Source organism: Dipteris shenzhenensis, chromosome 33 (genome assembly GCF_047967505.1).
Source record: "Dipteris shenzhenensis isolate YYH24624 ecotype China chromosome 33, Dip_SZ_1.0, whole genome shotgun sequence".
In the NCBI taxonomy this organism is placed as follows: domain Eukaryota; kingdom Viridiplantae; phylum Streptophyta; class Polypodiopsida; order Gleicheniales; family Dipteridaceae; genus Dipteris; species Dipteris shenzhenensis.
The window spans coordinates 817,544-844,362 of record NC_141628.1 but is presented as its reverse complement, the minus strand read 5'-3'; the positions used below and the strand labels follow the sequence as shown (position 1 = coordinate 844,362).

General features: G+C 44.7%; 1 long non-coding RNA gene across 1 annotated transcript in view; it reads left to right on the top strand.

Annotated features, from left to right (window-relative positions):
- The window catches only part of LOC147879512 (uncharacterized), a 46,692-nt gene that overhangs the window by 5,656 nt on the left and 14,217 nt on the right, over window positions 1-26,819 (top strand). Inside the window, exons 2-3 of the long non-coding RNA XR_015540631.1 lie at window positions 17,263-17,335; window positions 20,038-20,087. This is a non-coding gene — a long non-coding RNA (uncharacterized LOC147879512). The remainder of the gene's footprint in view (window positions 1-17,262; window positions 17,336-20,037; window positions 20,088-26,819) is intronic.

Sequence of the window (26,819 nt, the reverse complement as noted above, 5' to 3'; positions counted from 1 at the left end):
ATACTTTGCAACATGCCTCTGTGCTCGGTCTGCCTCAATAACTTGTGGCACTGTCTCCTCTACTGCTCTCAGATCTATCTCGCAATAGTATCTCTATGTCGTCGCATCTCAATCAAATAGAGCCCAATGCAGACCTGGTCATGGAAGTGGATCAGTCATGAGAGTGGACCAAAGCCGTTTCCCTCTTGGAAGAGGTAGTGGTATCATCCCTGGATCTCATAGTAGGCTAGGTAGGTGCATAGAAAATACTCCTTTGTCTCGAGCTCGCCCAACGTGCATAAGTTGCAGATCCGCCACTCTCTCGAGGTATCCCTGTAGCTCAATCCTTAGTTGATGGGACGAGACCCACATCTGTCCAATGGCAATCGTCAGTGCATGTGAGACTCCTCCGTCCTTCGATACTCTTAAAAATTGTTCGCGATAGAACTGGATCTTGGTGGGGAACTTCTGGTCCCCCCTTAAAAAAGTCAGAGATGTATGGAGCTGGAGGAGATCTAACTTTATGATATAGTTAATTTCATCTTGTGGGATCGACTCTGGCGGTGCATCCTTGCTGTATTGAAAGGGGGGAAGCCGTTTCATTTGGATACCGTGACTGGCAAACCATGTGGAGATGCGTGCATACCATACAGTATCAACCCCACTCTTGCTAGTCACCTTGATGATTCTAGTATCAACCTCGATAATCTCTACTGGGGTGGGATAGGGTTGTGGAGGAATGTCATTATTTGAAAAATGGCATCAACTTGGAGAGGTGTCATGGCGAACTCCGCCTATACTATCTGATGAGAAGTTGAGGGCTCACGCTGAATCATCCTAAACCCCATAGTCACTTGCAGCGGCTCAAATCTCCTCCACTTTGTTGTAGGGGGGGAAGAGAGAGAGAGAGAGAGAGAGAGAGAGAGAGTCTATTAACGTCCACTGGAGACCAAAAGGTCTATGGGACAGAAGAAACCCTCTAGTACATCTGCTTTAGGGAGGGCACATGGCAGCCCCCAAGGAGTGCAAAAGCAACGAGAGAGAGAGAGAGAGAGAGAGAGAGAGAGAGTCTATCAACATCCACTGGAGACCAAAAGGTCTATGGGACACAAGAAACCCTCTAGTACATCTGCTTTAGGGAGGGCACACGGCAGCCCCCAAGGAGTGCAAAAGCAACCCACATTATTTAGAGTACCTACATATAGTCTGAAAGAGTAAACAGCCATACATCAATTTAAGACTGAGAGTCTTTTGGTTTTGATTTGACCTCTCTGATTAGTGCTACGCCTTCACGGTAACCTGCCCATTTTCCATCCTTTCTAGCAGCCCTGACTTTAGCTAATTCATTTGCTTTATTCTTGAGTTGAGCTTGTGTAAGCTCCTCTGCTATCCATACTTTGGTACCCTTCAACTTGTAAGATTGTTGAAGAAGCTTGATCCGCATATCTTTTGACTTCAATGTAAGGATTGCATGACCTTTATAGTGCATAATAGAAGCTGGCGTGGAGTCGTCATCATCTTGCTCATCATCATCCACCCATTGAATGTTAGGCAAGCTTGCTTTGATCTTTGTCAATATTTCACTATATGTGTCCTCCTCTTTGTACCAATATTCTGGGAGTCCCCCTATTCTAATCTTCAGAGCATTATCACATCTAGCTTCGTGTTCTTTAATCTTTGCTTGAATATTAGACTTACTTGCTTTTGTGTCTCCACTTCCACAATCACTTCCTTCTTAGCAGTTTGTGCTTCAATGTGAACAAGATCTTTGACTGTAGAGACTAGCTACGGTGTAGGGGGGGAATCCTTACAAGATTTTACAGCCTCATCAATTGCTGCCTACTTACTAGGCCCTTCTAGAATGTGATGTCGAGCCTTTACTTCTGCCAATTCCAATCGTAGCTCTCTCTGTCTGCTGTAGATAAAAAATCTGATCCTGTTGCCCAAGGATGGGTCGTTTTGAGCCTTCTTGTTGGTAATTCTGTGCATATGGAGAGGGTGTCATTGCTGCAATTGTAGAGTACCGAGTCCTAATGGAGGTTGAAGGAGTTGAGGGGGACTTGGAGGAGAAGGTAGGCCAGTCCATAATTGGCTGTCTGTTGAACCCCCTAGCTTAACCTAACCCCTGGGTTGGGTTGGGAGTTTAGCCCAACCTCGAGGCTAGGGTTAGTTTGGAGAGAGAGAGAGAGAGAGAGAGAGAGAGAGAGAGAGAGAGGAAGGGAGGGAGGGAGGGAGGGAGGGAGAGAGTATTTAACGTCTTCGAGAGGCCTCACGGGCCTATGAGACAAAGTACAATCAGCAGAATAACTCATTCAAGCCACCATGGGTTGGAGCAAAGGGCTCGCAAAGGCCCTTGCTGAGTGCAAGCTCAGCTAATGATCTCAAAAACTCAAAACTAAAAAACACACACTCGGAAGCTCTCAAGAGACTCCAGTAGGTACTGCGAAAGCTTTGAGGACATATCCAAGAGTCGTGGCATCCCTCCGATGGGATGCAAGATGTCGTGTCTCTGCAGTTGTCGAGCTGTCTCTAGCCACGGTCTCCGGGATCTCTATATATGATGAGCCACATCAAGCGTGACACCTCGTCTCCTTTCGGTAGAGCAGCGATGAGCTGGACCTTTATTGTGCGTGCTTTGGTCATACTTTGTGGCGCCCGCTCCATTGCTTAGCGTCACTCTTCTTGCTGATCCATATTGCCTTTGCCCTCATGTTGGCTATCTCCTCGTCCTCTACTGCGATGTGTCCCGGGGCTGACTCGAAGGCATAGAAATAAGTGACGTCTCTGTGCTCGTTCAGTGTTATGTGATACTGTCACCTCCTGCCGTTTGATCGTGTAGTAGGGTCTCCGTGTATCGTTGCATCTCCATCAGAAAGAGGCCAACACACTCCTGGTCATGGAAATGGATCAAACGGGAGAGTGGCCCGAACCAATGTCCCTCCTGAAAGAAGCAATGATATTGTCCCCGGATCTCATAGTAAGTTGGGCAAATGCATTGGAAGTGCTCCTTTGGCTCCACTGTTGCCAGTGCGCTTAGCCTGCAAATCTGCTGCTCTCTAGGTGTGCGTGCGACCCTCTCTGCCTCGATACTCAGCTGGTGAGACGAGGCCCGCCTCTATCCTATGGCAATCCTCAGCGCATGGGTGACCTATCTGTCCTTCGAATACTTGGGTGTGAATCGTCCATCCTCTTATGCTCTTAGGAATTGGTCCCGGTAGGTAGATAGTGTTAGAAATTAACCCAACAGAGGGTACGCACAGAGGAAGACTTATAGTAATGCCCAGGAGCTCACACAGTGTGGTGTGGGGTATGGAATCACAAACTTCTTTACTTAATGTGCATAAAATAGGTGTGCAGACTCATCAATAGACAATGAACCAGCCAGATAGAGAAACCACCAAAATATATATTTCCGTCCAAAACTATGGACACAATACAAAATAGATAGATCCAGAGTCCCACCAATGGTGTGGTCCTCTGATCTAACCACAAAGTCCTTCTCCAATCTGCTGGCTATCTCTAGACTCGATCCCGCATGCTCCACCTCGAACGTCTGTAGACTTTCCGGTTCTTCTCCACCTTACTGCCTGTGAATCAGCCTAGGTGGGCAGCCCCTTGTCTGCAGCACACAGGTCCCCTTGGTCCTCCTGAATGTAGGCTCCAAGATAACTGTTCCACTGCTCCAACCTGCTTGTGAATGGCTGCTCCAAAAGATGATGATCTCAGCACCTTGCTGCCCTAAAAGACAGCCAAGGTCCAGCCTCTTCCTGGCTAAGTCTGCAGCACTTGTTGCACTCTCTCACCTCCTGTAGATAGGCCCAGAGAGTAGGCTCCCTGCTGCTCCTTTCTGCCCTGGAACTGCTGGCTGCTGGATATTGAATGCCCTGCCAAAGGGCTCCTTTTATAGGCCCCAAAGGGGCTCAAAACTGACCGACTTGAAGGGGCTTCCTGGCCGACTTTGTCTGTCCATCAACCGAACCCACAGCGCCCCATTTATGGGGCTGTGGGCTGCCCTTTTGGGGCTGTGTGCTGGCCGACTTTGATTGGCCAGCCGACCAGCCTGCTAGCCAGGGCCAGGGGGTATTCCACTGGCCAGTCCATAACCAGGCCTGTCTGGCTGGCTATACCCAGTCCAGTCAGCCTATCTACACAGGCCGACCCTGCTGCTGCGCACCTGCTTTCATTGCGCCATATCCAGAGCATGTTGCAGGCCATGTGCCTGTCCACAAACCTCGCTCAATAGCTCTCCATGTAGGCTTCTGTACCTCGGGATACCCCGCCAACCATGAATGCTCCAGATCTTTCCCAGATCCTAGGTCTCCCTCCCCCACGCTCTCCTCATTTGGGGGGCTTACAGATGGGGAGGTGACCTTTCCAACAGATAGATAGAGGGAGGGAGGGAGGGAGAGAGAAAGAAAAGAAAGAAAGAAAGAAAGATGTATTAACGTCTGCTATGCGTGATGGAGCTTATGGTTTTCAACCTTATGAGTGACTATCATGAGATTGAAACTGCTCTATGTTGTGTTTTTAGAGGATGAGTTTGGGCATATTCTTGGACTCATCTAGGTATATGTATTAACATCTGCAGGAGGCCTTGCGGGCCTATGAGACAAAGTACAAAACCAAAAGTAACTCATACAAGCCGCTATGGGCTGAAGCAAAGGGCTCACGAAGGCCCTTGCTGAAAGCTAAAGTGCTAAACTAGTGAGCAAAATAGGAGAGCAGCAAAATAGTATCAGGTGCTCAGAGCTAACGCTTCTAGTACACGCCCATGCTCCATATATCCAGGTACTTGGTGGCTCTCTGATGGGACGTGAGGAGCTCTCGTATCGAGAGAGAGAGAGAGCGAGCTAGAGGATCTATGGAAGGCCAAATTGGCCTATGAGACAAATCTATGTACAACAAGTCCATCTTGAGGATCATCTACGGAAGGCCAAATTGGCCCATGAGACAAATCTATATACAACAAGTCCATGTCTTCTTGAGTATCATGGAAAACAAAAACTGAAAGGAAAAGCTAATCCTAGCATGCTTTACATACAACAAGTCCATGTCCTAAGTATCATGGAAAATCCAAAACTGGACAATACAATACCAAAAATGTCCTACTATATGCGTGGCACATGTAGATCTCTGAGCCGGCGTGCTCCACTGAGCATATGTCGACTCTCTGTCCAAAGGATCTCTTCCACCTTACTGTCTGGATACCAGCCTAGGTGGGCTGCCACTCTAGCTCAGTCTGCAGCTTCTTCTTGGTCCTCCTGAATGTAGGCCCAAGGCTTCCCCTTTACTGCTCCTGTCTGCTGTCCTGAGGGCTGCTCCAAGTGATGATGAATGGGGGCCCAAGTATTCGGAGACCATGCCAAATGGACCGACCCAGCAGCCTCTTCCTTGCCGACTCATTCTACCCCTAGGATTGGGGAGGCTATAAGTAGCCCCTCAGGGCTCATTTCTTTGTTCTTACTGGCCCTGCCTGGCTAGGTGGCAGGCTGGCACTGGCCCAAGCAGGCCTGCTCATTTTCCAGTGTGTTTTTCATGCCCTTAGGGTCTTCCAAAGCTTGCTGACCTGTGCATTTCTGTTCAGCCCTGTTGCCGGTCCTGGAAACGCTTCCAGCCAGTCCATACTGAGGTTTCCCTGCACATTCTTGTCCTCTACATCCATGGACAGCCTTGTGGCACTCCTGCACCAATTCTGCCCACCATGGTGGACCTGATCTGCCAAGTATCTCCTCTCTTTCTCTGCTGCCCACATCGCAGCCCATGTGCTGCCCATGTGGCAGCCCCATGCTAAATCGTATTCTATGGTCCACCCCCCTGATGTACTCCTCATTTGGGGTCTCACAGATGGGGAGGTGACCAACCCTAATCCAACACCTTCATGGCACTTCTAACTTCTAGATCCCTAAGCTTGCGTGCTCCTTGTTGAGCTTTTGTAGACTTTAGTCACCGTGCCTTGATCCCTACTCCTTGCTGCCCTGAACGTTAGTCTAGGTGTGCAGCCTCTTGAGAGCTCTTTGTCTGCTGGTCCTTGCCACCTTCCTCGGTCTTGTTGAAGCAATCATAGGTGCCTCCAAACCCAAAAGGCTTTCAGGACCTTTTGCTGGCCATCATGCCTCTACAAAAAGGTGTAATCATAGGTGCCTCCAAACCCTGCTGATCTGCCTTTGTTTGGAGCCTTTCCAGCCTTTGGATCCCACACCACAGACCCGTACAGCCTGCTGTATACTCCCATACAGATCCTTACTGAAACCGGCCTCAAGGCCAACAAGAGGGCAGTATTAGACAACTAACCAACCAATGCTTTCACATTAAAATATTCAGCAAATAATTTAAACAGAGAATGGGAGCTAGAGTGCCCCTACACCAAGATAAAGACATAGATTGTCCCAAATCCTTGGCGCCCCTTTCGGTATTTCTTTAATTAAGTGAGAGGCCCTGAATTCTAGGCTACACAATGGATACATTCTTTGTTGCATCTGGGGCATTCCACATCCCATTAGCCTCTGCTGTTCACTAGGTCTCCATCCCTAATCTGGGAAGCTTGTACACAGCCTGAGTGTTACTAGTATCCACACTTGGCCACACAGCTCCCATAGCTGTCACTAGTGCCCAATCAACATCTGCTCCAAGTAGAAAAAGAAAGCGTATGGAAGCTTTCTCCACTGTCCAGGACTGGCACTGCCTATAGTCTCTCACCCTATGGCCAGCACACATCCTGAAACATTAGTCTGTTTCACATAGGAGAACATGCATCCCAACATAGCAAACACTATGGCAGTCACACCTGTACTGTCTCTCTCTGGGCTCCAGGGATACTTCCCATCTTAAGCATGGATTTGTGACCTCTGTCTATTCAGCCTTGTACCTCTGTCTATTCAGTCACAAGGCTGTACCAAACATTTGCCATCTGCCTAGCAACCATCTCCTGTATGTACACTACCTCCTGGGGAAACCAAAGCATATTCTCTACTGAAAGTGTCCTCCATCAAGCATAGCAAAAGAGCATCCATTTCAGTTTCAAAAAGGCTTATAGTCAGCCTAGGATTGTTGCTAGCAACCAATGCGTGGTCACACAATCCTCCACAGCTGACCTAAGTGTCCACTTAGCCATTTACCTGCTTTGAACAAAGATAAAGCATGCTACTATCCTTAGAAACTTGGGCGGCAAATAGGAAGGCCATCTACTTCACAGCCCTTTGTTGACTCGAGCTCCCAGAGCACCAAGCCATCGACATGTACTGTCCCCAGCTGCAGCAAACAGAGCGTCATGTGTACCTGATGTAGCCCAACGGTCTGCACAATTGTCCGTACTAAAGCACCTTGTACAGTTCTCCATACACAAGCGTTGCTCCAGTTGTACAACTATCGCAAGTAGTCTGTACACAGCCCGTACGTGACCTGTACATAGCAGCAAAGTCTTCTGTACCCAGTCTGTATGCAGCACGTGAAATATTGTACACAGTCGGCCTGCAACCAACTCGCATTTAATGCCCAAGCGCTTCAGCCGTACGAGTCATGACCTTTCGTGATCAGCCCGTGCTCCTAAGTCATCGATCTCTACAGCCTGTGATCACGTCGTACGTCCAATCGCCGACTCCATACCCTTTTTCTTACCCCGGTCCACCCCTTGCCTTACGTGCCTTAAGTGTTTTTCCTTCCAGGTTCTCTTTGGTAGGTGATTTAGTTGGGTTTAGCTTGGTAAATCAAAACAAAAAGTTAGAAGAAACATATCTAGAGAAAGGTTTAACTATTTAGCTAGGTCAAACACGAATAATCTTCATGATTTTGGGGAAGGTAACATTATATGGTCTAACTTTAAGGCTTTATTAGTTAGCAATCATTATACTAATAATAACATAAGAATTCTTAATAAACTAAGACGTCTTAGAAACAAGCATCTCAAGACTTATGTTTCTATTAGTCCTATTCATGCCACACAAGTAATTTATGTTGTCTATAACATACATAGTAGTAATATGCTTTATGTAGGACAAACCTATAGGACAGCTTTTATTCGTTTTCAATAACATGTTAGGGAAGCTAGAAAAGTTCATAGGAAGAATTCCTTAATTGAGAATTCAAAACGCTTATATGCGGCAATGGCAAAGTTTGGTTTCGAATCTTTTTGTTGCTTTCCCATTGAGCATATAGAGGGCCATTTTAATAGTGCCAAGGGTTTTTACAAGGCTGCTCGTCCTTGTGAATTGTTTTGGATGAGAACTTTACACACTTTCTTCCCAAGAGGTTTTAATTTGGAAGGAAAATCAACTCATCGTAAGATTAAAAGAGCCTCTAAAAAGAACCCTTTGATGTGGAGAACTCATATCAAGCCCTTTAACATTCCTCTTTACCAACATAGTCATACACCTAACCTCGTATGGGAACCTAAAGTTATGTTACAGGGTTGTCCTAGCTCTCCTGCAATCTCACATGTTCGTGAGTTGCCTCCCTCACTTCCTCCTCCTTTAGTTTCTTTAACTTCCTCAGCTCCAAGAGTTTTTACTTCTCGAGACTATAAAAGAAGACTCCTTTACCTAGATAGATTAATGTCTCTGGGTCTTTTTTCAATAAAAGTTTTTAAAAATATAATGTCAAAGTTCTTTTTAAACTTCATTACACCTTGTAAAACTTCTTTTTTGAGGATTTGAATCTAAATAAGCTCCATTATATCCAACTTAAAACTTCGTTGGATTGCTTCTTAAAAGTAAAAGCTTCCTTTCAAAGCAAAGAAGTCTATCTAAATAAGGAACTCTTGATTTGTATTTTTACTTCTCACTCTCTTGACACAAGGTAGGCTTAAACTCAATTTTGAAGTCTCCTGAAGTAATGGATTCTCTCCCTCATATTGTGAGAAGAATTTGGAAGCATCCAGTAGTAGCTTGGAAGTATGTAAAAACTTTAGGACGAAAGGCTTTCAACTATGGAGAGATAGGTAAAAGGCTTTCAGAGCATTCAAAATCTTCCATCCTTAGAGAACCTTGTTGTTGTAAAAGTAATAGATTCCAAAGCTTTATTGATGTTGATTTAGGACAGTTGATACCGCAATATTTCTTTCTAGTAACTTAAGAGACCTTTTCATGAAAGGCACGAAATTTCGATTGTACTCTTTTAAAGAGTTTTGCCTTTTTAAAGCTATCGATAAGGGAATCTCAAATTTTGCTTTGCAATTAGAAGAATGTTTAGGAGTTCAAAACATCTTATCAAAATGGAGAGGGAAGATTTTGAAGAAAGTTGCTTTGAAACTAGAAGAAGTCTAAATGGCTAAGCTAGTGCTTTAAAGCCATGTTGCCTAGTGTCCATGAACTTTGGAGGAACTTATTAAAGGAGGCGGATGTTCCCTCGCACTCAAGCTGGATTTTAAATGACTCTGTAGGAGTGATATCTGTTGTAAAATTTTTTATTTCCTCTCGAAGCATTTAGGAAAAAGAGTCTCCCATTCTCCTTCAAACCAATAATTTTACCATTACACAAAGATCGAGTTGAAGACTTGAAGTTTAGAATCAAAAAGCGAGTGGCTAAAGTTTTCAAGCTGAGATTTGACAAAGAAAGATGCAAAGTGCTAAAAGTTGAGAAAACAGCCTTACGCTTTGACTTTTTGTGGCTAAATAATAAAGATCATGACATCGGTTCTAAAAAGAAAAGGTACACAAAGGTAGTAAGTGTTGAAGATGTTTGCTCTTGGATAGATTTTCTTTTAGATAATTTTAACATCACAATAGGTGATTTTTTGTTTCAACAAATTATAGGAATACCCATGGCCACTAATTGTGCCGTCTTTTTAGCAAACTTTTATCTTTTCACTTATGAATTTGAGTTCATGCAACATCTTATTTCTATCAACACGTGTTCTATCATTTTACATAAGCTCAGCCAAGTTAGGCGTTTTATAGATGATTTATTTGTACCAGATGTTTATGACATTCAAGACTTTATGTACAAAGACGCTTGGGCTTTTGGAGAAGGAATCTATCCTCGTGACTCTTGTGAACTGAACTGCACTTCAAGAGGGGGTTCTTGTGTTTTCTTAGATCTTAGACTTTCTCAATCTACCATAGGATTAGAGGTTGATATGTACAATAAACGTGAATAACTTGAATATAGTGGTTTACACATTATAAAAATGCCTCCCATTGACTCAAAACATTTCTGATTTGGCAAATTATGGAGTCATTTCTTCCCAATTCCATAGATTTTCCTACCTTTGTACAACTAAGGAGTCTTTTATCACTCTGTAGTAATTTGATCACTTTACTATTACACAAGAGGTATAATTCAAGGAAAATAATGAAAAAAGTACGCACAATCTTAGATATGAAGTCTTTTATTTATGGTGTATCGGCCTTAGGTATGTTTAGAATGATAGAACATAAGCTGAAAACAAAAAGCGGGCTGAATAGCCCGTTTTTCTTTTAGTTTCAAAACAGAGTTTGATTGAGTATGCTTCTTCTTCCTAAGTTAGGATTGTAATTTTGCCTCTTTGTAGGAAACGATACATAAGTGTAAAGGGTCCATTTAGCTTTTTATGTTTTAAGAGAGAGAGAGAGAGAGAGAGATGTATTAATGTCCACGGGAGACCTCGCGGGCCTATGGGACAAAGTGCACAGAAAAGCGAACTCATACAAGCCTCAGTGGGTTGAAGCAGAGGGTTACGCTAGGACCCTTGTTGAGTACTAACCTATGCTAATAGAATCATAATCATAATCATAATCATAATTATAATCATATCATATCAATCAATCTATCCAGGCACTGGGACGAAACCGAACCTGGTACAATGATGGCTCTCTGGTGGGCTGCGAAAATATCGCGTATCTGTGTTTGTCAAGCTGTCTCGCGCTGTGGTGGGAGGCACAGTCTCCTTGCTCTCTGGACTCTCTAGGCTATGTCTGGAGTGATCCCTTGTCTCTGTCGGTCTCCTCTGAGGAAAGCTTTGATAGGTTGGACCTCAATAGAGTGTACTCTGGGGGCTTTGTGTCGCATGTGGCCTCTGCGTCCCTCTCTCGGCAGTTTTGTGCCAGCTGCTCATCTAGACTGCTCTCATATCGGCTAGCTCCTCTACCTCCACTCCACTGTGTCCGGGGGATGACTCAAATGTATAGAAGTCTGTGACGTGCCGTTGTGCCGGGTTATGTCCTGTAGTGGTGTGACCACCTCCTGCTGCTCTTTGATCTGTCCTAGAAGCGCCTCCCTGTGTCATGGCATCTCCATTAGATAAAGTCCGATTACAGATCTGATCATGGAAATGGATCAGTCATGACAAAGGATCGAAGCCATTCCCCTCTAGGTAGAGACAGTGGTAGCGTCCTCAAATCTCGTAGTAGGCTGGGCAAACACAAAGAAAATGCTCCTTTGTCTCAACCGCCCCTAGCGTACATAGCGTGCAGATCTGCTGCTCTCAAGGTATACCCGCTGCTCTCCCTGTCTCAATCCTCAGCTGATGGGATGAAACCCGCATCTGACCAATGGCAATCCTCAGTGCATGAGATACTCCTCTATCCTCGAGATACTGGGGTCTGATAATGAATCCCTCCTTTGATACTCTCAGGAAGTGGTCACGATAGAACTGGGTAATGGTGGGGAGTTCCTAGTCCTCCCCTCAAGTCTGGGATGTGTGAAGCTGGAGGAGGTCTATCCGTATAATACGGTTGATCTCATCTCGTGGGATCAATTGAGGAGGTGCATTCATGCTGTACTGAAAGGGGAGAAGGCTATCCATTTGGATACCGTGCTTGGCAAGCCATGTAGATATGCATGCATATCATGTGTCTGCCCCGCACTCTGCGAGTCGTTTGGATGACTCTAGGGCCAACTTCGAAAGTCTCCAATGGTAAGTCCCACACCCTGTGGATGAAAGTCACTGCCTGAAAGATGGCATGAACTGGAGAGGTGTCATGGCGAACTCTGCATGTACTATCTCATGTGGAACTGAGGGCTTACATCGGATCATCCTGGATCCCATCGTCACTTGGAGCCGCTCGAAGCTCCTTCAATCTGTCCTCGGAAGATCGCACCCCCAGAAAGGTGCTGCATACATGACAGTCAGCCGCACTAGTTTGTCGAAAAGCGAGCCCTTTGTTGGGGGATCCTGGAAGTGCGCTTGGAAACACTGCCGCTCTAGTCTAGCCAAAGCACTACACCCTCGTGTGAGTCGTGCTTGGGCTGCATGTTTCATCGTGAAGATGGGTCCTGTGAAGATTGCTCCCAAATATGTGTATGACTGCACTATCTTCACTGGTTCACCACGATAGGTGAAAGTGAGTTGGTCAGTCACTGCTCGTGAGGTGTTGAAGATCATAACCGTAGTTTTCCCAAGGTTGACCGTCAGATCTCTCTCTCTCTCTCTGCAAAACGCCTCTAAAGCCTCCAGATCTCTCTGTAGTCCCTCTGCTGAAGAGGATATAAGGACTATATCATTAGCATATAACAGTATCTGTATGAGGAGATCCCCTAGTAATGAGCCCTCGCCACCTAGGCAATCTATGAAAGATGTGATCTCATCCATGTAGAGTCCAAAAAGAGTCAGTGAGAGAGGGCAGCCCTGCTTCACCCCAATGGTGCTCTTGACCCAATCCGATAGGCCGCCTGGGGCACGGACCGTGCCTCTGACTGACTCATATAAGCTCATCACACCCCAAATCAGCATCTCTGGGATCTGCATCTCTTGTAGTCTTTTGATCATGCGGGATCGTGGAATAGTGTCGAAGGCCTTTCGAAAGTCTACGAAGCATGTGTAGACTTTTTGATGTCTGGACCTCGCCTCCTCAACGATACCCCTCAAAGTAAAAATGTGGTCTAGAGTAGAGTGATGCCTCATGAATCCTACCTGCTCTAGTGCTCGTTGCCCCCGTGCCTCTGTATGATTGTTGATCTGTCTCTCTAGTACCGATCCATAGATCTTGGCTAGTGTGTGGCCAATCATGAGGGTACGATAGTTCCTGGTGTCCATGGGGTCTCCTGCTTTGTGTATCGGTACGATAGTAGTGGTGCTCCACGCTGGTGGGAAGCTGTGGCAAACTGCAAGATTAAACATATGTGCAAGGATCGGTGCTAGGACCTCCTGCCCATGTGCGAAGTGCTCTGCTCGAAGGCCTTCATGATCCTATGCTTTCCGGTTGTGGAGCTGGCGAAGTGCAGCCCGCACATTCTGCGTAGTGAATAGATGACAAGTAGTGGGCTTGGGCATAGTGGACATGTCTGGCGGTGTCTGCCTCGGGACATCATATAAGAAGCATGCATAAGTGTGCCACACGCCCGGGTCGGTGATGGGGATGGGTGGCTTTCCCTCCGCAAGGAATCCACACCTAGTGGTTGGGTCTCTTCCGAGAAACGATCTGATGATCTCATCCATCCTATGTGTGAGGAAGGCTCATCTCTTGCGGCGTGTCAGCCGCTAAAAGATCCTGTGTGCCTCGTGTGGCGTCAACTAACCCAAGGCTTGCTCTCATGTGAGGTGGGCTCGCATCTCTCTGCACTCATCATCAAACCAAGGGTTTTGAGGCATCTTCCCATCTCGTACCGGTGAGGATCAGGTCGTAGGAAAGGATCTGGTGGCAGCATGACAAGGGTAGCTGAGGCGTGGTCGAGGTCTAGATCAACCTCCAATAAGGCTGGAAGCTCTCTAGCTAAGTGACACACATACACTGGATCAAGGGCACGGTCAAAGTGGATTTGGGTACGGGTAGCGGTAAGAACTCTCCCTGTGCCTGGTGTAGTAGCAAGAACATCAAAGGCCAGATATGAGTGGTTGGCTCCAAGTGGGGGGGTATGGTGAGGTCATGTGTCCATGAGAAAAAAGCCAGTGGACCCAGTAGGTAGTCCACTGTGCTAGTCCCGCCTCCATGTGGGAAGCATGTGAATCCCTTAGATGATGGCCATCTTTGAAGGCCATTGTAGATGATGAGGTCGTGGACAGCTCCCAACTCAAGCAAGTGTCGCCCGTATGCTGTCACATGTGAAGTATCTGCAGAGAGTCTCCGAATCCCAAGTTCTACTGCATCTAACTCTGGCATCATGTGGGGATCTCTCTCATATGTGAAGTCAAGTAAGCCCACTTGCCTGTCCCTCGTCCTTGCATTGAAATCCCCTAGGAGGGTGTCTCCCTGTCGAGAGAGAGAGAGAGAGAGAGAGAGAGAGAGAGAGAGAGAGAGAGAGTTAATTCCAGTTTTTTGGAAGATTTTGTTTCTTGACTTGCTTGTTTATTTTGCTTAGTCACCTTCTTCCTTTCTTCTTTATTTCTTGTTTTCTTTCCCTTTTGTTTATTTGATGTATTTTAGTAAGCACTGGGTTTGCCCAAGAGACTCCGCGGGTCTTTAGAAACCCAGTATAGTTGCTTATGCTTGGGCATTGATGACAACATAAGTGTTGCTTTGCTTGCTAAGTATGTATTCCTTTTGTTTTCGCTCCAAAAGGTAAAGCCTTCTTTTTGTCATCCGCCTCCACACCTGACCCTAGGTCATGCAACTGCATGAGAAGGGATTGCATCCTGTTAAGAAAGGTTCCCAGATTCTCGTACTTGCTCATCTTTAAATCAAAAAGTTCCTGTTTCAGAATAGTTTTCGAATGTTTCATGCGAAGTCCAAATAGAGTCTCCAGGATCCTCCAATTCTCAGTTGCAGACTTCTTCATGTCGTCGTGATGGAAATAATCTGCTCCAAGTGTTTTTCCAATCAGTCCAATTGCCTTGTCATTCTTCTGAATCCATGTTGCTAACTCGGTCAGAATCTGGTTTCTTCTTAGATCCATCAACAAGACCCCGGAGACCTTTGTGCATCAAGTAAAGGTGAGTAGATAATTGCCATGAGGAGAAGTTTCGACCTGTAAACTTCATAAGAGAGTTTCTACCTTCTCCTTCTTCGAGAGATCCATCTTCACTGCTTTTAAAAAAACTTCTAGTACTCAGTATGACTTTATCAAATTTTTGAAGCAAAACCGCGGCGAGAACGTCAAGAGAGACTCTTTTTCTATGACCACCTCTGCTCTTAGGTTTCCTTAGACCTTGTGGAAAGACAAGCTCCTTATAATCTTTATGGAAGGAGTTTTTCGACATGAAGAACCAAAGCAAACTCCCATGCAACGCCCCTTACACAGTCTCCTGTAGACTTCTCACAACCCGATCATAATACTTTGAACTCTCACACAATCTCATGCAAAGTTCCGACGATCTACAAGCTTCTCCACTGAACCGTAACAGACCCACGACCTCACACAAGAACTCATAAGAATCCTGATCGACGTGCTTTGATACCACTGTTGGTTTTTAGAGCTCTCAATATGTTGATATTGCATGCAATAAAACACTATCAATGATCTTGAGTTTTTATGAGCCAGAGAGATTCTTCCAGAAACACGTTTAGAATGATGAAAACTTGAAAACCAGTCGTACAATATACAAGAATATAGAGAAAAACCGATATATTCATCACCCTGACATCGACCAACTACTTAAGCTCAACTCTACTGACTTTTTTTTCTCTTACAAAGGCCACATATGGCGACACAGTTTTGACACGATTAAGGACTTTAATGAGCAGCTGCTTAGACACAATACGTAATGACTCAGGGTAGTGTTTCCGTCTTAGGATTTGAGATAGGCCTAGGTCCAGCCTAGGATAGGAGCCCTTTTGGACCACCCCTCAGGGCTGGAACAAGTGAAGAGGAATGGCAGGGGAAGGGCTGCCTTTATAGGCTACCCTGCACCCCTCCCTAGGCCACCTTTTATGGGGCCTAGGGCTGCCTTTATGGGGCCAAGGGACCAGCCAACCAGCCCCAAAACAGTCGGCTATTTTGGCCAGGTTGGCTCAGCCCTTCAGCCCTATAAATAGGGAGCCTTTGGGCCCTCATTTCTCAGCTCCCCAGCCTTCAGCACTCCAAACTGCTCCCCTCCAGCCTCTTATGTGCAGCCCTAAACACCTCCGAAGTTGGCTCTGATCAGCCTCAGCCTTGGCCTTCAGTTCAGCCTGTTCGGAAAGCAGCACCACAGTTGAAGGTTAGGGTATTGTTTTAGCAGCTCTTTACAGCTTTCTTTACAGTTTTGCATAGATCACTTTACAGCTCTATAATTCAGTCATCTCTCAGCTCTCTTTCAGAATCTATTACTCCTAGCTTTCACTCTCTCACTCATGCAATAACCCTATGCAGTGGACAGCACAAGTCTCTTCCTTGCCTGTAGAAGTGCCCTACATTGTCAGTGTGGACAGCATCAAGGTCTCGGTATTGGTCGGCGTTGCCTCTCAGGTCTTTTGCACATTGTACTCTTCAGAAGCGCGTTTCCGTGCTCTCTCGAAGAGTGTTATTTGTATTTCTCAGGTCTCCAAGTATAAAGAGAATTCTCCCTTGATTGGGGGAGGGGGCCCTCAGTGGGTACAGGGACCCAATTGGTTGTTGACTCCATTCTCTCTCTACCCTTATCTCCTTTCTCTCTCCATGTTGCACAATGCTAATTCCTCGCTAAAGGTTTAAAGAAGATTTTTCTGTGATTACACGATCAGATTACCATTGCATGTTACAATAGCACAGAAGCGGGCCTATACTAGCTGGATGTAAATTGCATTCATGTATGTAGTCTAGCTAGTTCTAGGCCATTATGGTTGCATGGATATATTTGTACGATTGGATATATTCTAGTCTTACAAAGGCACACGGCGCACACACACACACTCTCTCTCTCACTCTATGGTTGCATGCAACCCCTTGTTTGAACCTCTACCCCTTGATTGAATCCCAAATCAAGGTACCCCAAATCAAGGTACTTGTCACTATGGTTGCATGGAACCCAAATCAAGGTACTTGGAAAAAGAATTCTACAGACTTCAAGAGTCTTTGAGTCTTAACCTGCATGACATTCGACTTGCCTACCCTTAGCTACATTGTATTGGTAGTAATGTTGCAAGATAATACTTCATGTTCTAGGTGTCATTTTGAGATTACGACAAAAGAACCCCTTATATCTATATACATATGCATAGATGTGTGTATGTAGATATTTACATAGATGCACACAATGTGCGGGTTGCCTATATGCAATAAATGTTTTATAGTGTTACCCTTCTTTGTGGCTGAATATTTACTTGATCTTTGAGTACTCACGTATTGAATTGGATTACCGGCATGCATTTGCTTGCATGTTTGGATGTTCTCATGTTGTGATTGCTAGACATGCAACTTATATGCAAGATGATTCATGTTGTAGATGGTATGTATTAGTTGTACTCGTGAGTAAAAGCTATCTCTAGACAACCTTTATGTGAATATTATGATCAACGTTTGTTTTAATCATTGATGTAGGTTCTTGGATACATGGAAGTCTCTAAAGATTTACTGTCAATTAAGCCAGCGATCAAAAAGAGATGTAAACAAGGTTGGTAATTCTCTTGTGGAAAAACTAATTGACATGCATAAAATGAAAAGGGTATTCTCTTTGTTGCTTGGCTGTAGAATAATGTTTGTGGTAAACATGATACTCTTCTTAATGGCTGGATATTTCCTTGACCTTCAAAAAAGAGTGAGTACTTGCTGTTGGTGAACTGAAAGAAAAGCATGGAGTGAACACAAACTGAGAATTCTTGCTTATGGAATGAAGAAAGGTGAGGTCCTTAAGTAGGCACCTCTTACATGATCACTGACATCACTGATGACCTCTGAGCTCCACAATCATCTCCTCAATCTGCTCCTAGATTCTCTCAATCATCCTATGTGGCTTCTACCACCACCTAACAGTGCTTATGGGCACCTAACTGTGCCTCTAGCACACACACATAGAAACCAAGGTGTGCCTGGAACATACACCTTGAGATATCCCATCATACCCCCCCTCAAGGGAATGCCTCAGGCTATGTCAAGGATACATCTAGTCTCATAGTTTCTCATGCCATCTCATGGTGGTCAAGGATAAATCTATGGCTAGGTTCTCATGCTAGCAAGGGGTTCCCAAGGGTGTGAAGTAAACAAAAGGGATACAAAAGATCTTCCAATGGTTATCTCCCCTGCATGTACATGCACACAATGTTTGTAGGAGGTACCATGGAGCAAAACACATACACATGGCCTACATCATATGGTGACCAGTAGTTTATTTCATTCATTTTGGAGGACTATCCAGGTTGAGTACCTTGACTCAACATAAAAAAGAGAGATCTGGAGCATATATGGAGATGATTCAAAAAGCATAATCTTCATAGGATGCCTCATCCTGTGGAGGCACATCAACTGAAAGTAGATTGGCAGTTTCTAACTTTGTAGTTGCTTCCTTTTTGGCTCTACAAAACTTTTCATGGTGATTGTTTTTGCCACAGTGTTTGCATGGATTGATCTTGAAGCAGTCTTTTGAGAGGTGATTAGGCTTCCCACAATGTTTGCAAGGTGAAAACTTGCCCTTCTGAATTTTTATGGCATAGACTGTGTCATTGCCTCTCCGGAGTTCCATGTGCCTTTCTTCTTCTTGAAGAGCAGAAATAAGACCTTCAAGATTAGGATTAGGAAGATTTTTCAAAGTGGTAACAACATGATCATAATCTTCAGGCATACTCTTGAGCAACACTGCCATTGCATCATCTGTAGTGATTGGAGAGTTGATAGAAGCAAGTTGAGTCATGAGACTTCGCATATGATTGACATGGGCAGCCAAAGGAGTGCCACTAGCCATCTTTAATTCAAAGAAAGCAATCTTAAGTGACAATTTTGAGATGTGAGAGCTAGCACCAAAAATAATATCAAGCTTCTGTTAAGCTTCAGAAGGAGATTCCAAATCAGAGATGTGATGAATATAGTCATCTCCTAAGGCAAGAGCAATGATGCCATAGGCTTTCTTCTCTCTAGCAAGATCTCTTACCGTGCATGTCGGAGCTGAGGATTCTCCAGCATTGGAGGCTGTTAAAGAAGAAGTTGAAGCGGGTTTGACAAGCCCCCAGAGGTTTTCCCTCATCAATGCAAACTTAACCTTCATCTGCCATGTGTGAAAGCCCTTACCATTGAACTTATCCATAATCAAGATAGTAGCCATGAGAGGGTCTAACCCAGAATGGGCAGTGTCTACTCTCTTACAAGGCTAGAAAAAGTTGAAGAGCTTCAAAATACAAGCATTTAGAGTAGCAAAGGCTTGCAACCAAAATCCATACTACAAATCAATGATGCTTTCACTTGCATGCTTCATAGAGGTGACTAAATGAAAGTATTCCAAGCAAATCTAGGTATAGCAAAATCGTTTGGTTTTTAGCTCTGTTCTCCTTGAATATGCAACCATTGCTGCTCAGATTTCAACACAAGATAGCCCAAGGTATAGAGAAGCTTCCCCTGAAAGGAATTAGAAAAAGGTGGAGTAGACACAGAGAAAGCGCAGAAGACAGTTTCGACAATTTTCGTGGAATGGCGACCAGCAGCGGCGACCTTTCTTCAATTGCTTGCAGGTGGAAGTTTGCCCATTCGAGGGGTATCTCCAGCAGGAAGGGCTTGGAGAATGGCAGAGAAACGAGGGAGAACAAGCTTTAGCAAGATTTGGGAAGAAAGGTAAGAAATGGTGAAGATGAAGAAGAAGAAGATGGAGAAGAAGAAGATGATGTGGCACAAATGGACTCTAGGAGGATCAAAGGGCTCTGATACCATGTTGGTGAACTGAAAGGAAAGCATGGAGTGAACACAAACTGAGAATTCTTGCTTATGGAATCAAGAAAGGTGAGGTCCTTAAGTAGGCACCTCTTACATGATCACTGACATCACTGATGACCTCTAAGCTCCACAATCATCTCCTTAATCTACTCCTAGATTCTCTCAATCATCATATGTGGCTTCTACCACCACCTAACAGTGCTTATGGGCACCTAACTGTGCCTCTAGCACACACACATAGAAACCAAGGTGTGCCTGGGGCATACACCTTGAGATATCCCATCACTTGCATATTGTACCAGCAGCTATTGGCTTTGCATGTTTGGATGTTTTCATTGTTGCCATTGTTATAGATGCGTTGTAGATGGTATCTATTAGTTTGATTTGTGAGTAAAAGCTATATCTAGAGAAGCTTTATATGAATATTAAGATCAATGTTTGTTTTGATGATTGATGTAGGTTCTTGGATACCATCAATTAAGTTAGCTACAAAAAATGATGCAAACAAGGTTAGTAATTGTCTTGTGGAAAAATAAATCGATAGGCAGAAAGTGTTGTTATTTGTTTACCTTGGATTCTCTTTATTGCTTGCATGTGTAATAACATTTGCGGAAATGGAAGCGAGAGAATGCAAGAGAACGGAGCTGAAGCAAGTTGGAATGAAATTGTAACAACACAAATGAAGGATAAAGCTAGGATAGTCATAGAGACAAAACCCTAGGATGGACCCTACTTGGGGTCAAAAGATGTGTGGTGGCTAACTTACCCATAAACTCAATCTGTAGGTGAGGTTAGGGGTAAAAAATCTTAATAAGGGAAAAGTGTCCCTAGCCCCTATTACATAACATTGGCCATTGTGTTAGAAATATAAATATAGCAGTGACTGTCACAATGCACAAGGGAAACTCTCAATCACCAAAAGCATATAAGTTTAAAGCTTTGCAAAAAGCCTAAAACTTTGGATGAGGTAATGCTTTGGTGAAGAGACCTGCAACATTTTGCTTTGTAGGACAGAAAGATGCAGCTAATGTCCCGTGCATGTAGCCGCTTCTTGATATGAATTTCAACGTGCTTCATATGAGCATGAAACTTAGGATTTCGCACCATTGCAATGGTACTCGGATTGTTGGAATGGGCTCCCCCAATGATGGATGAAGAACCGTAGATTGTTTCTTGCTTAACCAAGAAATGCACAAGTGTCCAAGAAAGAAACAGCTACCACTAGTGGATTGCGGAGTATTAAAATCACCAGCCCAATTTGAATCGATGTAAGCATGTAAGTAAATCAAGAGATTGGGTGCCATGCAAATGATGGAATACATGCGTCCACAGATTGCCAATGTGAAGTATTTGGGTTGTGCATCAACCTGCTCAGCTGGGACATTGCATATTGAATGTCACGACGTGTGTTGCATAAGTAAATGACGCATCCCAAAGCTTGGCTGTAAATAGAGACATCAAAAGGTTCATTGGCATTGTGAACGGACAGCTTAAGCCCCGGCTCCCTAGGGGTAGAGATGGGCTTGCATGTTGGAATGTTGACCTTCGCAGGTGTCTTCCAAAACTGGTCATTTAATGCGCTTTTGTATTGGACTAAGGTTGTGAGGGTGAAAAGCATTGTAAGCTGTGATTTGTGTGGTAGGGGAGAGAAGGAGCACACCGACACACACCACCAGGATAAACACAAGAGTGTGGGGATAAAACATATGTGTGTACCTCCCCTAGCACACAGTCAACCTTTTATATGAAAGGATAAGGTTACAACACTAAGTACGGTGTACTTAGTGTACTTAACAAATAAAAGTACTAATAGTACTTAAGTGTACTAACTGTACTTGGGTGGCCATAGTGCCTTTACCCCAACAACCTCCCACTTAAAGGCAATATGCCCTCAAGTAAAAATAAATGAGGCTCAACCTATACCCATCAACTGTCGGCAATGTGCAAACCGCTCTGCAGGCAACCCTTTTGTCAACAGATCTGCTGGATTATCATCTGTGTGAATCTTGACAAGCTGAATCAGCTTATCATCTATTACCTCCCTGATGAAGTGATACTTCACATCAATGTGCTTTGTCTTTGCATGAAAGACAGGATTGTGTGCCAACTGAATAGCACTCTGACTGTCACAATGCAACAATGGAATATCACCTGTAATGCCCAAGTCTCCCACTAGCCGAGATAACCATAAGGCCTCCTTGCATGCCTTTGTGGCTGCAATATATTCAGCTTCCGTGGTAGACAAGGCTATGCACTGCTGCATCCTTGACATCCATGACACTGCACCTCCAGTGAATGTATAAACATAACCGGTAGTAGACTTCCGGTTATCTGGATGACCAGCAAAATCTGAATCCACATAACCATGCACCTTTGCATCTCGCTTGCCAAAGCATATGCACAACTCCTGTGTGCCCTTCAGGTATCTCATGATACCTTTCATTGCATTCCAATGCTTCTTGCCTGGATTTGCCATATACCTGCTAACCACTCCCACTGCAAACGCAATATCAAGTCTGGTAGCAACCATGGCATACATGAGACTGCCACAAGCTGAAGCATACGGAATCTTGGCCATTTCAGCCCTCTCAGCATCTGAGTGTGGGCTGTCCATTGCACTGAGTTTCACATATGGAGGCAATGGAGAACTAAGGGTCTTCCCCCCCTCCATATGAAACCTGTGCAATACTTTGCCAATATATTCGGTCTGAGACAAATACAACAAACGTTGTCCCCTGTCTCTCCGTATCCGCATTCCCAGTATGTGATTTGCATCACCAAGGTCCTTCATATCAAAGGCCTCATGCAATCTTTTCTTAAGTTCATCAAGCTCCTTACGAGCGTTACTAGCAATAAGCATGTCATCCACATATAAAATGAGAATGATTAAGCTGCCATTTGCAGCCCTTTTGGTATATAAGCAGTGATCGTCATCACTTCTCCTGAAACCTTGGGATTTCATGAAGGTATCAAATTTCTTATACCATTCCCTTGGTGCCTGTTTCAGCCCGTAAAGTCTCTTTTTAAGCTTGCATACAAGTGACTCCTTGCCCTTGACTGCAAATCCTTCTGGCTGCTGCATGTAGATCTCCTCATGAAGATCACCGTGAAGAAAGGCTGTCTTCACATCCATTTGGCATAATTCCAAATTCTCACATGCAACCAAAGCAAGTACAATCCTGAGTGTGGTCATCTTAACCACTGGAGAAAAGATCTCATCAAAATCGACACCATACTCCTGCTTAAAGCCCTTGGCAACCAACTTGGCTTTATACCTTGGCTTAGCTCCAAGTGTGACTTTCAATCTATACACCCACTTGCATGGCAGTAATTTCATGCCCTTAGGCAACTGCACCAATTCCCAAGTACCATTTTTATGGAGACTGTCTATTTCAGACTTCATGGCTAGTTCCCATAGCCTTTTATCATGCATTTGCACGGCTTCCTTGTAACAGGAAGGTTCTCCACAATCTGTAAGCATAATAAAATCTGCTCCTGGAACAAATCTGTCTGGCGGTTTCATTTGTCGAGTGGACCTTCGGACCCATTGGTCTTGCTGTCCAACTTGCTGCTCACCTAAAACAGGTGGCTGTTCCAGTAGATCAGGCTGCAGAATTATGCCTGGGAGGTCTTCCAAAGGTGGCATGTCCCGTAGTACATCTTCTGCCACTGCGGGCTGTCCATTTGGACCTGCTGCAGCATCATGCATTGGTTGATTACGCTGCTGTTGTGGCTGATTCGCAGCGTGCCTGAATTGTACAGGATGTCCCGAGTCATCAATGTCAACCTCTGAAGCATCAGAAGGCTTATCTGCAGCCTTAAACATACATGACTCATCAAATAAGACATCATTGCTGCGTATTAGCTTCTTATTCACAGGATCCCATAGGCGCTAACTTATCTCACCACTGTCACCATATCCAAGAAAAATGCATTTGAGAGACTTAGGATCAAGCTTGCTGCGATCTTCTCTGCGTATATGCACGTACGCAGTGCAGCCAAAGACCCTCAAGTGCTTATAGGAAGGAGGTTTTCCTGTCCAAAGCTCCTCTGGCACTCTGCCATCTAGTCTTTTATTTGGTGACCTATTGATGAGGTGTAATGCTGTTTTTACAGCTTCAGCCCAAAATCCATGAGGTAAAGCAGCATGTGACATCATAGAGCGAGACTTTTCCTGTATGGTTCTATTCATACGCTCTGCAGTGCCATTTTGCGCTGGACTGTAAAGAGCAGTGAGTTCTCTTTTAATACCTCTAGCATCACAAAATGCATTGAATGCATTAGACATATACTCCCCACCGTTATCTGACCGCAAAGCCTTCAGTGTTCTGCCTGTTTGGTTCTCAACCATAGCAAGCCATTTCTGGAACACTGGAAAGACATCACTCTTCAATCGAAGAGGATACACCCACACCTTCCTTGTGGAATCATCTATAAATGTGACAAAGTACCGTGCACCTCCAAGTGAAGGACTAGGCATCTCACACACGTCTGTATGCACAAGCTCAAGTTGAGCATCTTTATGTCCTAATCTCCTTTTATGAGGACACTGTAACTGTCTACCATATATGCAGTGCTCACAAAACTTTAAATCAGAAAATTTAAGAGACAGTAAGTAGCCAAGGCGAGCCAATTGCTCCATTCCACTTATGCTCATATGTCCCATCCGGCTATGCCACATAGAAATATTCGGCAGCTCGGTGGCATGAATATCAGCATGATTACCTACTTTAGCATGAAGAGTATACATTGTGTCAACCTTAGAGCCTCTGGCAACAACCAGGGCACCTTTGGTGACCTTCCAGAAACCATGACCAAAGCTGGTCACAAAACCTTCGTCATCCAACATGCCAGTAGAAATCAGATTTTTCTTGACTTCGGGTACATGCCTAACATTGTGAAGCATAAGCTGAGTACCATCAGCAAATACAAGCCCGACATCTCCAACACCAACAATACTGCATGCATGATTATCCCCTAGAAAAACGACTCCATTACTGCCTGCTGCATATCTTACAAACAATTCTTTGTAAGGTGTAACATGGAATGAGGCACCTGAGTCAATGATCCAAGAGTGCATGTCTGCAAAATCTCCTGCATGGAGAGAATGAGCATCCAAAGTAGAGAGAAATAGAACCTCTCCTTCACTGTCATAACCGTGTGTAGAATGAAGCTCTTCAATCTTCACACTGCTCTTGCCATTGCTTACTGGTACAATTGCTTTTGCATCTGACGCATCAGTGTTTTTGGCTTTGTCTCTCTTATCATTTTTCAGTTTAAAGCACTGCTTTTTGGTATGTCCCTTTTTGCCACAGTAGTAACATCTTTGTTGGAGCGGGACTTGCTCCTCCCTTTTCCCCTTTCCTGAGATTTGCCTCTTTGCTGACTTCTCCCCCTTGCATTTAAGGCATTGTTAGGCTTTACTGCATCTTGAGCTTTGAGCTTCTGCTCTTCTTGCAAAATCAGCCCTGTGATATCTGAAAAACTTATGAAAGTGTTTGCATTTGTTACAGCTGTGGTGAATGTATCCCAACTTTCAGGAAGAGAGATCAAGAGTGCCATACCCTTGGTTTCCTCATCCACCACATATTTTTGATTTGCAAGTTGAGTGACAATTGAATTAAACTCATTGAGATGTGCATCCATGGAGGTCCCTTCCTTCATCTTCAGATTGAAGAACTTGCGCAACCAATATATCTTTGTGGCTACACTTTGCTGCTCATATGTGTCCTGTAGCTTTTTCCACACACCCCAGGCTGTTTTTTCACCATCCACATTCCAAACAACACTCTCATGGAGTGACAATTCAATTATGGACTTTGCTGACAGATCAGCTAGTGCCCAAGCATCATCAGATGTGCCAGTGGGCTTCACACCTTTGTGTATAATAGGAGCATGAAACTGCCTGAGAATTAGCACATTCAGGACCATCTTTTTCCACATTGGGTAGTTAGTAGCACCCTGCAACTTTTTAATATTGAGAAGAGAAGATTCCGAGGATGAAGTCATTACAATCAGCAAGAAATATAACCCACACTTGGGTGCCTGACTCCCTGCAAACTAAGTGCACAGATGCACTTGTAGTTGTGCTCAAAAGTTAATTCCTGCAATGGAACACAGGACCTGCAACGTTCTCCCACTTAACAGTAAATACTGTCTGTTTCCTGCCTGCTGCAGATCCAGAACAACAATACTTAATGCATTAATTGATGCTCTATAGTACAGTACGGGAGTACCTTTATTTGAACTTAAGTCATAAAATGCATCAAATCCTTGCACAAATCAACTCCAATCAAGAGGATATATGCAAACAAGTGCGTGTATAAGCCAATGCTTGGCTGTGGCTACAAAAGCCCCTTGATTCTGTACCTTGTGACTTGAAATTCTCAACACCGACTAGGTACTCACGAGAGTGTAGTCTGCATCATTTTGTAAGCCCAAGCTCTCCAAAGATTTTAAGGAATACCAAAGGCATTTAATCAACAGTTTGTCCCGAAATCAGGGCAAGGACGCTTGGCGGGAGGCGGGGAAAGAAGCGATACTGGCGCCCGTAACAAGATTGCGGTGGAGACGATGATGGCGGAGCTACTGGCGCCTGTGGCGCTGGTAGCGCCACTGCTGGCGCTGCTGGTGGCCTTGGCCGCTGGCGTCACCGGTGGCCTTGGCTGCTGGCGACGAACAGCCTCGACGGCTGATAGCGCTAGCAGCTGCTGGCGCTACTAGAGGCGCTGGCTGCTGGCGCCGCTGCCTGGCGATGGCAGTTGCTCGCCATTCTTAGCATTTCAGCTTCGTTTTTGCGTCGATTCGACATGGGGGACTCTCCAAAGCGTGGCAGGTATTCCGAGTCTCCGTCACCAAGGCCCAGATATTCGAGGTCCAAAAGCCCCGTGAGAAGGTACCGGTCAAGAAGTCCCGCAAGGAGGGAGAGTGTGCTGCTCCAAGCTCTGATACCAGTTGTGGTAGGGGAGAGAAGGAGCACACCGACACACACCACCAAGATAAACACAAGAGTGTGGGGATAAAACATATGTGTGTACCTCCCCTAGCACACAGTCAACCTTTTATATGAAAGGATAAGGTTACAACACTAAGTACGGTGTACTTAGTGTACTTAACAAATAAAAGTACTAATAGTACTTAAGTGTACTAACTGTACTTGGGTGGCCATAGTGCCTTTACCCCAACAATTTGTCCATGCAACTCTGAGAAGGCTTTGGTATTGAACGGATGGTTTAAGCCTC